Source organism: Dendropsophus ebraccatus, chromosome 8 (assembly GCF_027789765.1).
Source record: "Dendropsophus ebraccatus isolate aDenEbr1 chromosome 8, aDenEbr1.pat, whole genome shotgun sequence".
Lineage (NCBI taxonomy): Eukaryota > Metazoa > Chordata > Amphibia > Anura > Hylidae > Dendropsophus > Dendropsophus ebraccatus.
Genome location: NC_091461.1, coordinates 79,089,189 through 79,102,146, shown reverse-complemented (window position 1 = coordinate 79,102,146; position 12,958 = coordinate 79,089,189).

The window sequence follows — 12,958 nt, the reverse complement described above, 5'->3', positions numbered from 1 at the left end:
AGGGGGCTACACTACAGAAGAGTTTGTAAAGAGATGAGGATAATGCTGGAGCGAGGAGCCTAAAATGTCTCTCTAGCAGATCCTGTGGAGACGAGTCATGGTTGGTAAAGTCTTCATGATGGCCGGAGCAAGGCGGAGACCAAAGGAAAAGTGAACAACCTTCAATATCAAAAACATTGCCTGCAATTCATACAGAGAAGCCGCCTCCTGTGAGTCACTGAATGATGTTTTTGTATTTGGTAGAACACTGCTCTATGCCGTAATACACACACTGCTTCTTCCTAGTAACCCCAATCTTGATTAAAGCCCCCCTTCCTTCCCCAGTGCTGAATTGAGTTAGGGTCGGGGGGGGGCGCTTTTATCAAGAGTCGCCCTGTTGCCAAAATGACCTAGAAACTGCCCTGCACCTGTGCCCCAATAGTGCCACTTCCAATGAGTTTAGTTCTTTTTCCCTGTCAGAGCGCTTGGGGTCTTTTCCCTCCCTTTTACCATTGCTTCTAGGGCCACACAACAATTGTGGCTGGGATAGGAGACACACGGCCACTAATCATTGCAGGTCTGCATGGATCATGCTGTAGCGGGAGTAAGATGGGTCATTCTTGTGGGTCATAAACACCACATCCACTGATCCCTAGCCTCATGTAGCAGCCACTCTTTCTCTGAGGTCATGCTAACTTGTGTCCCTTTAAAGAGCTCTTACCATGGTGAACGCTCTCCCTCCCTCTACTGCTTAGCCCTTGCACATTTTCACAAGCAGGCCCGTATCTGCGATGAGGCGAGATGAAGTCTTCGCCTCAGGCGGCAGATAACACAGCCCTTGAGGGGGCGGCATCAGCATCCTGTGTCATTATCATTACAACTAGTTACGGCTCAGTGCCCAGCCGTGTTTCCTGTCAGTTGCCTCATGAGAAGCGCTGAGGAGGCACTGGAAGCCTCGTATTCACAGGTATTCACATCACATAAGACATAGATATAGGGTCTCCTGCTGATAACCCTTTCAATAATGCTCTGCATCACTTACACACGGTAGAAAAGAAAAAGTTAACAGCAGCGGGGACGCTATATTATGTCTTCTCTGCACTGCCGAACTCCGAGCTGACCTCAGCATAGTGCAAGAGCAGGAGAAGAGGCATAAAAGTAATGTTCTGCTCTGCTGTTAACTCTTTCTGTATTGCAGAATGTAAGTGATGCACAGTAATACTCTACATTCTGCAGTACTGAAAGAGTTAACAGAGCAGCTCGTTTTATGGCTCTTCTCCTGAGGTCAGAGGTCAGTAGTTGCAGATTGTTTGTTTAGAAGCCCTCAGGGGGCCCATAGTGGCTCAAACAGTTAAAAAATCTGGTCACCTCACGGTGCACACTGTTATCTATAGTGCTGTCCCATACACACTGCGATGCTGCACTGTGCCTGTCCTGGATCTTCTCTCCCTGACTATTGCTCTGAGGTCCCTGCAGTTTAGACTGCTGTCAGGTCACAGGATAGGATACTCAGCTGAGGCGTTAATCATGTTGAATGGGGGTCCTGGCAGTGCTGGAATTCTTGTATGGGGAATGTGAGGGGCACTACGCACATGGTGATATTACAGGGAATGTGAGGAGGGCAGGGGGCATGATAATCTTGTAGGGGGAATGTGAGGGGCACTATGGGCATGGTGATATTACAGGGAATGTGAGGGGCACTATGCACATGGTGATATTACACGGAATGTGAGGAGGGCAGGGGGCATGATAACCTTGTAGGGGGAATGTGGGGGAACAGGGATATAATGCTGAAATGCAATTTCCAGCTCATTCAAGTACAGCTGCTAGTACTGCTTCATCTGTGTCTTGATGTATTTTTTCTGCTTATTTAACATAAAAATAGAAAATCGAGATTTAAATCGAGAATTGTCTCAAAATAAAAAAAATAAAGAATTGAGATTTTATTTTTTTGGCCATATCGCCCAGTTTGGGGGGGGGGGGGGTTGGGGAGGCGCGCTTTGTCAGTTCTCGCCTCAGGCAGCAGAAAAGCTAGAATCGGCCCTGTTCACAAGCGCCCCCAACACATTTGACCCCCTTGCTGTACCTGCACCATTATGTAGTTTAAAATGCAGGTATCTATACACCTTATGCTAAAGTAAGTTAAAGGGGTACTCCAGCAATTTTTATTTTTTAAATTAACTCGTTTCAGAAACTTCTATAGATTTGTAAATTACCTCTATTTAAAAATCTCAAGCCTTCCCATACTTATCAGATAGATAGACAGACAGACAGACAGAGAGATAGATAGATAGATAGATAGATAGATAGATAGATAGATAGATAGATAGATAGATAGATAGATATGCACACAGACAGAGAGAGATAGATAGATAGATAGATAGATAGATAGATAGATAGATAGATAGATAGATAGATAGATAGATATGCACACTGGAGTGCTGGAGTGCTGTAACATGAATTTGTTGTGATTAAACACTGAACTTTTTTCACCGTTACCTGGTGTGCCGTGGACTATCTTCTACTAGATAGATAGATAGGAGATAGATACTGTAGATGGATAGATAGATAGATAGATAGATAGATAGAGTTAATTGGTATTTTACAAAAACAGCACCACCCCTGCACTTAGGTTGTGTGTGGTATTACAGCTTGGCTCCATACACTTTAGTCGAATACCACACACAAACAGGACAAGAGTGGTGCTGTCTGTGGAAGGAGGCAGCTATATTTTCTAATCTTAAGCCCTTTTACTTTTTTTGTGGTTCTATATTTCAGATGTAGAAGCCTCTTACACTGCTCTTTATCCTTATTCACTATGAGTAATGTTGAAGAATATTCCCTTTATTATTCAGAAATCCTTGTCACCTGCTGAGGTTTCCTATGAGTAACAATGGTTGGGGGCCCACTCAGACTCACTCACCCCCCCCTAGGCTGAACCCCTAGCTACGCCCCTGCTGTGACCTAATAGTTCTGTCACCTTTTTTTTTTAATGATAGCCCTGATAAGAATTTCCCAGAAACTTTTTTATGCTGGCTTAATAAATTCCCACACAGTTTTGCAATTTCAACAACTTACACAGAATAAGCAGAACTAAATTACTGGCATGGAGTATCTGTTCTTATGTGATCTCTCTACAATATGATATAAGGTATACTTGTAAGGAAGCACAAAATGCTAAATCAAACAATATGTTAACCATCAAGTATCAAGTATCAGGTTAGGGGTAGCTTCACACACACCATATCGCAGCGGATTTTCTGCTGAGGATCCACAGCAGATCCGCAGCTAATTTGATCTAAATAACTGAACACAGCATCAAACCTGCACCATCAAATCTGCTGTGGATCTGCTGCAGATCCGGTATGTGTGAAGGCACCCTAAAGGTTGACATCTCACATTTGGAAAAACAGTAGGCAACATTTAAAACTACTACCAAATACAGTAGAGGTTGTCTGGAGGGAAAAATTTTGTCTGAAAAACAATAGGCAACATTTAAAACTACTACCAAATACAGTAGAGGTTGTCTGGAGGGAAAATTTCCTTTGGAATCCAATAAATGTGGGAGAAGGAATCGATTGGGTTTTCAGTTTGGATCAGATCTTGAGTAAAATTAGCCTGGTATAACGTAGATATATTAGCCAGCCTGGCTTTTAGGAAGCCTACAATCTGGTTGTACAAAAGGAGGTGACACGACCCTAATCCATATTTATCCCTCATTTCTGGGAAGGCCATATACCTGTGTTCAGTGGGGTGTAATAGCTGCTGGACCGTTAGTATGCCCTTATCCCTCCACACAGTATGAAATGTGTTCAGCAACTCGGTGCGAAGTTCTGGATGGGACCATAAAGGCATCATCGGCCACAACATAAAGGGTAGACCCGCCCCCTGGAGACACGTTTTCCATGCCATGATAGAGTCCCTTAGCAAGAGACTTTGCTTAACCAACCTTGGGATTGCTGAAAAATTTGGTAAGTAAGCAGGCCTGAAGTGACCAAGGGGCTGCCATTGCTGTTTTCAGCCTAACATTGGAGTACGGATCGCCTACCCTCATCCACCCCGTGGCAAAGTAGGCAAGCTAAATTATAAGAGCGCACATCTGGAAAATTCAAGCCCCCCTGATCTCGGAAAAGCATCAGTTTTTTCAATGAGATACGTGGACACTTACCCTTCCAGATAAACTTTATAAAGGAATTCAGTTTGGTAATATCCTTATGGCGCAGAAGGGTGGGTATGGTCTGCATCGGGTAAAGAATTCTAGAAAATGCCAACATTTTAAGCAAGTGACTTCTAGCCATGACGGGGAGAGAGAGCATCTTCCACCTATCCATATTCTGCAAAATTGATTGGATGGGGGGGGGTGTAATTCAGATTATATAATTGACCTGGTTGGGGACTGCTAAGAATACCAAGGTATTTAATCTGCGACCTAGTGACCATCACAGGAGTATCAAAGTGGCCTCTACTCTGATCCTAAAGTCGGCTGAGCAATCAAACACAGTTTTCAGATCTCTGTGAGGGTGTTTAAAAAAAAACAGAAGATCATCTGCAAAGAGGGCGACCTTGACAGGGACACCACCAACCTTGATCACACTGATGCCACTGTGATGAGCTAACACTCTAGATAGCGGTTCCAAAGCTAAGTTGAACAACAGTGGTGATAGGGGGCATCCCTGCCGAGTCCCCCTCTCTAATTTAAGAGATGTGGACAAAAAACCCGAAGCACTAATTCTTGTTAAAGGAGAAGCATACAAAACTTTTCCAAGTATGACATGAACTCCCCCTAAACCCCATTTTGTCCATAACTGCCCACACCCACTCCTTACGCACATTATCAAAAGCTTTTTCAGCATCTATAGATAAAATGGCGGAGGGAGGGGTGGGACTCAGGGTGCAAATGGACCTCATCTAACACACTGATAATCTTTCTCAGGTTGGAGACTGCCGATCGACCCTGTACAAATCCTACCTGGTCTGGGGATATAATATGTGGGAGCAAGGTGGCTAAGAGGTCTGCCATAATTTTAGAGACTATCTTTAGGTCAATATTTATCAATGACTAGAAAATTTACCCGGCGCTGCCCGGGTATAAAGTGTCAGTGTGTTAATTAGATTTGTTCTAAGGTGCCCAGGAGGCCAAGCTAAAGGTATTGTTTCATCTGAGTTAATCAGTGGAATTAGTGTATACCTGTAGTGCATAGTTGGAGGGGTTCTGTATACCCACAATGCATAATTTTTAGGGGTCTCGCATATCTGTAGTGCATAGTTGGGGGGGCTGTATACCTATAGTGTATAGTTGGGGGGGTCCTGTATACCTGTAGTGTGTAGTTGGGGGGGGGGGCTGTATACCTGTAGTGTATAGTTGAGGGAGGTCCTGTATACCTGCAGTGTACAGTTGGTGAAGCTCCTGTATACCTGTACTGTATAGTTTGGGGGTCCTGTATACCTGTAGTATATATTTGGTGCTGTATACCTGTAATGTATAGTTGGTGGAGGTCTTGTATACCTGTAGTATATAGTTTGGGGGTCCTGTATACCTGTAGTGCATAGTTTGAGGGTCCTGTATAACTGTAATATAGAGTTGGTGGAGGTCCTGTATACCTGTAGTGTAGAGTTTTGGGGTCCTGTATACCTGTAGTATAGAGTTGGTGGGGGTGCTGTATACCTGTATTATATAGTTGGTGGAGGTCCTGTATACCTGTAGTGTATAGTTTTAGGTACCTGTAAACCTGTAGTGTATAGTTTGGGGTCCTGTACACCTGTAGTATGTAGTTGGTGGAGGTCCTGTATACCTGTAGTGTAAAGTTTGGGGGTCCTGTATACCTGTAGTATAGAGTTGGTGGAGGTCCCGTGCACCTGTAGTGTATAGTTTTGGGGTCCTGTATACCTGTAGTGTCCTGTATACCTGCAGGGTCATATTTATCATTAGGCACCCATGGTCTGGTGCGTAGGGTAGCACCTTGCAGAGGGGCAGTACCCTCCCGTTCAGACTTGCCAGAAAATCTGGTGTCTTTTCGAGGGGGGTATGGCAGTATTGGTCAGGTCTGGTATAGTGGTGTTATCCAGTCACAGTATGGTGGTATCGGTCAGATCTGGTATGGCAGTGTTTTTCAGTCACAGTGTGTCTGTATTGGTCAGGTCTGGTATGACGGTGTTATCCAGTCACAGTATGGTGGTATTGGTCAGGTCTGGTGTGGCGATGTTCTCCAGTCACAGTGTGGCGGTATTGGTCAGGTCTGGTATAGTGGTGTTATCCAGTCACAGTATGGCGGTATTTAACAGGTCTGGTATGGCAGTGTTATCCAGTCACAGTATGGCGGTATTGGTCAGGTCTGGTATGGCAATCTTATTCAGTCATAGTATGGCGGTATTGGTCAGGTCTGGTATGACAGTGTTATCCAGTCACAGTATGGCGGTATTGGTCAGGTGTGGTATGACAGTGTTATCCAGTCACAGTAAGGTGGTATTGGTCAGGCCTGGTGTGGCAGTGTTAGCCAGTTACAGTATGGCGGTATTGGTCAGGTCTGGTATTTTTTCCAGTCATAGTATGGTGGTATTGGTCAGGTGTGTTATGACAGTGTTACCCAGTCACAGTTTGGCGGTATTGGTCAGGTCTGGTATGACAGTGTTATCCAGTCACAGTATGGTGGTATTGAACACGTATGGTATGGCAGTGTTATCCAGTCACAGTATGGCGGTATTGGTCAGGTCTGGTATGGCAGTGTTATCCAGTCACAGTATGGCGGTATTGGTCAGGTCTGGTATGACAGTGTTATCCAGTCACAGTATGGCGGTATTGGTCAGGTGTGGTATGACATTGTTATCCAGCACAGTATGGCATCATTGGTCAGGTCTGGTATGGCAGTGTTATCCAGTCACAGTATGGTGGTATTGGTCAGGTCTGGTGTGGCAGTGTTTTCCAGTCACTGTATGGTGGTATTGGTTAGGTCTGGTGTGGCAGTGTTATCCAGTCACAGTATGGTGGTATTGGTCAGGCCTGGTATGGCAGTGTAATCCAGTCACAGTATGGCGGTATTGGTCAGGTGTGGTATGGCAGTGTTATCCTGTCACAGTATGGCGGTATTGGTCAGGCTTGGTGTGACGGTGTTAAATGTGGTAGCTGGTAATACAGCTGGTAATACTGCCCTGTATACATGTATTGTATAGATGGAGTAGGGGGCAATGTATACATGCACTGTATAGATGGAGCAGGGTGTTCCTGTATACCTGTAGTGCCCTGTATATACATGTACTGTATAGATGGAGTAGGGGTCCTGTATAAATGTACTGTATAGAGGGAGTAGGGTGTCCTGTATACATGTACTGTATAGATGGAGTAGGGGGTCCTGTATACATGTACTGTATAGATGGAGTAGGGGGTCCTGTATACATGTACTGTAGAGATGGGGTAGGGAGTCTACCAGTTATTACTGTGGATGTTGTGAGGCAGCTGCCCTAGCAACCATTCAGATTCCAGCTCCCTGTGAAAATAAAAGCAGTAATCTTATTGGCTGCTAAGGCTCCCAACTGCCGTTTACTGCTGGAGACATGCAGCTAATTATATCACCTGTGTTTGCAGTGTGGATATTTTCCCATTCATCTCTATGGGGCGCCACTCTTCCCCCTCTGCCTCCCCTCCTGTACATCTGGCGGGGACGGGATCTACACAATAACCTTCCGGGGCACCCAATGTATCTGTGTGACAAATTTGGGGTCAAACTGTTCAGGCGTTTGGAAGTCTATGCGGGACAGACAGACAGACTTTCATTTTTATTATATAGATATGGGCCTATACCCCCCTGGGGAGGTAAGGTCCTTCCCCGGTTTAGGCAATACCTTAATATACACAGTATTCATGTCATGGGAAATAGGGGACCCCTGCAGGTAGGAATTGTAAAGTGTTTGAAGGGCCGGACCCACCTCCTCAGCTAGCAGTTTATAAAAATCTTCAGTATAGCCATCTGGGCCCGGAGGCTTGTTTGGATTAAGAGATTTTGTTGTTCTACCGATTTCCTCCATTAAGATATCCGCGTTTAACAATGCCCTGTCCTCGTCACCACATTGTCCGCCAACCAATCACAGTCCAATCACCAGTCTGGACATTCCGTGGTCTGGGTGTCTGCATATAAAGAGTGATAAAAGTCGCGTTAATCTTGGCCGGATGTGTATGAGCTATCCCTGAAGTATACTTTAAGGAATGAATATGGTGGAGAGGGAGCTTGCCCTTAGCCAGCTGAGCCAGAAGCAGTCCTGGTTTGTTTCCGTATCGGAACAGAGTGGCCTCAAAATGAGACCTGTTTACATTTTCCTTCCTCTCCAGCCAGCCCTCATAGTCTGCCCGAACCGTCTGCCACCGTTCCTTATTGGTCTGAGAAGGGGAGGAAAGAAAAGCTGTGTAGGCTAGCCGCAATTGAGAGCTAAGAGCAGTAATGCGCTCAGTGGCTTTATGCCTTATGCCATGGACATACGTCATAATGCGTCCCCTGAGAACAGACCTTGCAGTGTCCCAATATAGTTGGGGGGTCGCCATATGTTCTGTTATCTGATTGGTATTCCAACCACCTTTAGGATATCTCTAAAGTTCTCATCTCTGGCAAGTGCTGAATCTCTTTCTTTTTCACTGTTTTTGTTGCACTGAGGATGATGGCTAGCGAGATGGAAGGATTCATTCAGTGCGCAGTCTGCCGCATGTACGCACAACTGGAGCAGGTGTTCCAGGGTGAGTACCGCTGTGACAGATGTGAGCATGTTGCCCATCTAGAAGCTCGAGTTAGAGATCTGGAGAAGCAAATTGCAACACTGAGGGAACTTGGCCACCTTGAGAGAGAACTTCGGCTCACTGAGCAGGAAGTTAGTTAGAGTTAGAGATGGAGGGTGGTGATATAGATCAGGAGGCCCAAGTAAGTAGCTGGGTTAATGTAGTTAGAGGGACCAGTAAGGGATCTAAGAAAAGGAAGGCCACTTCTCCTACTATATGCCCAAGCAAAATTGCCAAGTTAGGTGATGATGCAAGGGCATCCGTGTCAGAAATGGCAGCTCTAGTGGAACCTGTTCTCCCTAACAGCCGGGGGAACAGTCCAACTAGTAGTGGGCGGGATGGTATTGTAGGTAGGCCTACACAGCTAGTGGTTGTAGGGGATTCTATAATCAGGAAGACGGATAGAATAATTTGTCGCCAAGACCGCCTCAACCGAATGGTTTGCTGTCTCCCTGGTGCCAGGGTTCGGCATGTGGTGGAAAGGGTGGATAAATTACTTAGGGGGGCTGGGGATGACCCAGCTGTCGTGGTCCATGTGGGAACCAATGACAGGATACAAGGTAGGTGGAGGTCTATTAAAAATAATTTTAGAGAACTAGGTGCTAAGTTGAAGGGAAGGACCTCCAAGGTGGTATTCTCTGGAATACTGCCTGTGCCATGGGCATCGCAGGAAAGACAGCGGGAGCTTAGGGAGTTAAATGCATGGCTCAAGTCATGGTGTAGAGGAGAAGGGTTTGGGTTTTAGAGCACTGGGCTGACTTTTCATTGGGGTACAATCTGTTTTCCGCAGATAATTTGCACCTTAATGGAAGGGGGTCCGCTGTGCTGGGGGAGAGAATCCTAGAAGGGGTGGAGGGGTTTTTAAACTAGGGATGTGGAGGGAGGACAATGTAGTATGTAATATAGTGGCAGATAGGTTAGAGAGGGGACAGAACAATGAGGAGGGAGGAGAAGGGTCCTGTGGGGGGAGGATAAGAGCAGTGCATAGGGAGATCCATATGTTGCGGATGAACAGTGAGGATGATTGTAGCCACAGCACTGTAATAAACCCCATTTCTTATAATGAAGCGGTTAAACTCGATGGTAATATAAAGTGTATGGTTACTAATGCCAGAAGTCTAGCCAGCAAGATGGGGGAGCTAGAGGCCTTGGTTCTGGAGGAGTCCATTGATGTGGTTGGTGTGACTGAGACATGGCTGGACTCCTCACATGACTGGGCTGTCATATTCAGGGATTTGCGTTGTTCAGAAGGGACCAGGTGGGCAGAAGGGGGGGAGGAGTATGTCTGTATGTCAGAAGTGATATTAAAGTGAGTGTAAAAGATGCAATAGTGGGCGTTGACTGTGATGATCTGGAAGCATTATGGGTAGAACTACAGAAGGAGGTAAAGAGTGAAAAAATTATTCTTGGTGTAATCTATAGACCCCCCCCAACATTACTGAGGAGGTAGATGGCCAGTTGAATAGACAAATAGAGCGGGCTGCCAGGGAGGGGACAGTAGTGGTAATGGGGGACTTCAACTACCCAGATATAGATTGGGGTCACAGTTCAGCTAAAACCACAAAGGGGAGGGAATTTCTTAACCTCCTGCAGGATAATTTTCTGGGCCAGTTTGTGGAGGAGCCAACTAGAAGTGATGCCTTGTTGGATCTGGTTATTTCTAACAACGCTGAGCTGGTTGGGGATGTCACTGTCCATGAACACCTGGGTAATAGTGACCACAATATAGTGACTTTTAGCTTAAAGTGTAGAAAAGAAAAACATGTTGGGAGGGCAAAAACTCTTAATTTTAAAAGGGCCAATTTTCCTGGGTTAAGGGCAGAACTTCAGGGCATAGACTGGGAGCAGCTGCTGTCACATACGGATACAGCTAATAAATGGGAAATCTTCAAATCCACATTAAATAACTGTACTGCCAAATATATTCCTATGGGTAACAAATATAAACGGTTAAAATCCAATCCCACATGGCTTACAACCGAGGTTAGAAGGGCTATAAATGAGAAAAAAGGGGCATTCAAAAAATATAAATCAGAGGGGTCAGCTGTAGCATTTAAACATTACAAAGAAGTCAAGAAAACCTGTAAAAATGTAGTAAAAGCAGCAAAAATTCACAATGAAAGGCAGGTAGCTATAGAAAGCAAAGGAAACCCCCAAAAATTCTTCAAATATATTAATGCAAAAAAACCAAGGTCAGAGCATGTAGGACCCCTAAATAATGTTGAAGGGGAATTAATAATTGGGGATCAGGAGAAAGCTGAGTTACTTAATGGGTTCTTCAGTTCTGTATATACAAAAGAGGATGGAGCTGTGGTGGGTGGGGCCAGTACTGAGGTGGGTGGGGCCGGTGCTGCTAACACATGTAATGTACTGAACTGGTTTACTATAGATATAGTCCAAGATAAATTAAACAAACTTAATGTAACCAAAGCTCCAGGGCCTGATGGATTGCACCCCAGAGTTCTTAGGGAACTCAGTTCTGTAATTTTTCTACCCTTGTATGAAATATTCTGTGATTCTTTGCTTACTGGTATTGTGCCTAGGGACTGGCGTAAGGCAAATGTAGTGCCGATCTTCAAAAAGGGCTCTCGAACTTCCCCAGGTAACTATAGACCCATAAGCTTAAAGTCCATTGTGGGGAAACTATTTGAGGGGCTTATAAGGGACTACATCCAGGAATATGTAGTGGCTAATAGTATTGTAAGTGATAACCAGCATGGTTTTACTAAGGACAGAAGCTGTCAAACCAACCTAATATGTTTCTATGAAGAGGTAAGTAGAAGCCTGGATGGTGGCGTGGCTGTGGATATCGTGTACCTGGATTTTGCAAAAGCGTTTGACACAGTTCCTCATGGACGTCTGATGGGTAAGTTAAAGTCTATCGGTTTGGAAAATTTAATGTGTAACTGGATTGAAAACTGGCTTAATAATCGTACCCAGAGAGTGGTGGTCAATGATTCCTACTCCGAATGGTCCCCGGTAATAAGTGGTGTACCCCAAGGGTCAGTACTGGGCCCTCTTCTGTTTAACTTGTTTATTAATGATATTGAGAATGGAATTAACAGCAATGTTTCTATCTTTGCAGATGACACCAAGCTTTGTAGTACAGTACAGTCTATGGAGGATGTGCAGATGTTACAGGATGACTTAGACACACTGAGTGTTTGGGCATCCACTTGGCAAATGAGGTTCAATGTGGATAAATGTAAAGTTATGCACCTGGGTACTAATAACCCACATGCATCATATGTCCTGGGGGGAGTTACTCTGGGAGAGTCACTGATGGAGAAGGATCTGGGTATACTTGTAGATAATAGACTACAGAACAGCACACAATGTCAGTCAGCTGCTTCAAAGGCCAGCAGGATATTGTCATGCATTAAAACAGCCATGGACTCACGGGACAGGAATATAATATTACCGCTCTATAAAGCTTTGGTGCGGCCCCATCTGGAGTATGCTGTCCAGTTTTGGAACCCAATTCATAAAAAGGATGTTCTAGAGCTGGCGAGGGTACAAAGACGGGCAACTAAACTAATAAGGGGAATGGAGCATCTTAGTTATAAGGAGTGATTAAAAGAATTACATTTGTTAAGTCTGGAGAAGAGACGTTTAAGGGGAGATATGATTAACTTATTTAAATATATAAAGGGCCCCTACAAGAGATATGGGGAAAAGATGTTCCAGGTAAAACCCCCTCAAAGGACAAGAGGGCATTGCCTCCGTCTGGAGAAAAAAAGGTTCAATCTCTGGAGGCGACAAGCCTTCTTTACCATGAGAACTGTGAATCTGTGGAACAGTCTACCACAGGATCTGGTCACAGCAACAACAGTAGAGGGCTTCAAAACAGGGCTAGACAAGTTCTTAGACCAAAATAATATAAATGCATATGTATAGAACTATCACCCCTCCCCCTTCCCGGTATCCATCCCCTCCTTGGTTGAACTTGATGGACATGTGTCTTTTTTCAACCGTATTAACTATGTAACTATGTAATACCATAAGGGAATCTCCAGATATAGTCAGACCCCCTAGGAATCATGTCGTGGAGATGCAAGAGAACTGGGGCGTGATCTTATATAATTAAATCCTCCATCCTAACTACATCTATCCTAGGTAGGAGTGACCGAGTGAAGAGATAATCAATCCTAGACCAGGAATTGTGTGGAAAAGAAAAATGAGTATACTTTTCAGAGTCAGGATTGGTCAACCTCCACACGT